Source organism: Anopheles cruzii, chromosome 3 (genome assembly GCF_943734635.1).
Source record: "Anopheles cruzii chromosome 3, idAnoCruzAS_RS32_06, whole genome shotgun sequence".
In the NCBI taxonomy this organism is placed as follows: Eukaryota; Metazoa; Arthropoda; class Insecta; order Diptera; family Culicidae; genus Anopheles; species Anopheles cruzii.
The window spans coordinates 50,177,314-50,178,291 of record NC_069145.1 but is presented as its reverse complement, the minus strand read 5'-3'; positions in this window follow the sequence as shown (position 1 = coordinate 50,178,291).

Here is a 978-nt window from a genome sequence, read left to right as displayed (position 1 = left end):
AATATGCCGCGAAGGTTACGCGGTCTGTTTACTCTTTACGAAGTTTCGAGGCGCTATGGTGTGTTTTATAAACTTTTTGATTTTCGCGAGACGGTGATGGTGGTGGAGGTTGTTTGGCATCACAGATAATCGGTGCATATAAAGAAAAGCAACATAGACAAATGAGTGATCTAGAGAAACAATTTTCAAATGGATGGGTCATGTTATTGCTTATAACGATCACGCACACAAAATAAATAAGCTAACAAGATAGCCTAATCTTTGCTTCCTGTACGTATACATATATACATTTTGTGGTATCTATGATCAAATCAAAATCACAAAATCATTAAATCATAAATATCGAGCAATAGCATCACCAGGTATCAGGGTAGTATTATTAACAAATTAATTTGTTTATTCTTGAATTCATATTGGAATTTTTCGTTGCTTTTCGTTCCCAACATTTCAGGATCCGAGTATATCTGAATCATTGTTATTTTTGTTGAAGTATGCTGGTCTTCCGAACTATTTGGTTCTGTAATTGATCTCTAGCACGATTTTGTATGGTGACTCTATTTCACACTCTATTCGAGTTCATTAACTCACCGAATAGGGTGGAGCCAAAATTAATCACCGTGGAATAGCGTTCAAATCGCTATAGAAGCTGTAGTATAAGGAGATTGAAGTTGACGAACAGGATTACGAAACACTCTTGAAAAAAGAATTTCTATGTTTTTTTCATAAGACAGTTTCCATGCATTCGTACCACTTTATCATTTTAATTGATTGTTTGGATTTTTAAAGATTAATTATATTTGTTACTTTAACAAACTAACTTTCTTTCTGTAGGAGTAGTAGCAAAACATCGCTTTTATTCCGTTTATATTTCTCATTGATTTTGATATTGATTTGACCCCGTTTCGAAAATAGGATTTTCGGTGCACATTAATTCCGATTCTCGTACGATTGGAACTAGCAGGTAAATCGTTTCGCTGC